Raw genomic sequence first — 401 nt, forward strand, 5'->3', positions numbered from 1 at the left:
ACCACCACGGTCAACCCTACCTCCAGCCCCACCAGATCATGATGGTCACCCCAACTCCTACAACCCCACCAAACCACTGTGGTTGATCTTATCTCCAGCCCCACCAGGTCACGGCAGTCACCTCAACTCCTCCAGCCCCACCAGACCACCATGGTGGGCACCCCAACTCCTCCAGCCCCACCAGACCACAGTGGTCAACCCTACGTACAGCTCCACCAGACCACCATGGTGGGCACCCCAACTCCTCCAGCCCCACCAGACCACAGTGGTCAACCCTACGTACAGCTCCACCAGACCACCATGGTGGGCACCCCAACTCCTACAACCCCACCACAAACCACCATGGTCAATCCTATCTCCAGCCCCACCAGGCCATGATGATCACCCCAACTCCTCCAGCC

At 60.3% G+C, this 401-nt stretch overlaps 1 protein-coding gene across 1 annotated transcript in view; it reads right to left on the reverse strand.

The window, feature by feature from the left end:
- LOC104157877 (ultraviolet-sensitive opsin-like) overlaps positions 1-401 on the reverse strand; it is a gene marked incomplete at both ends in the record, with an annotated part of 1,447 nt that overhangs the window by 571 nt on the left and 475 nt on the right. The gene's annotated exons all lie outside the window — the stretch shown is intronic.

The sequence above is a fragment of the Cariama cristata genome, unplaced genomic scaffold, assembly GCF_000690535.1.
Source record: "Cariama cristata isolate BGI_N322 unplaced genomic scaffold, ASM69053v1 scaffold38702, whole genome shotgun sequence".
Taxonomy (NCBI): domain Eukaryota; kingdom Metazoa; phylum Chordata; class Aves; order Cariamiformes; family Cariamidae; genus Cariama; species Cariama cristata.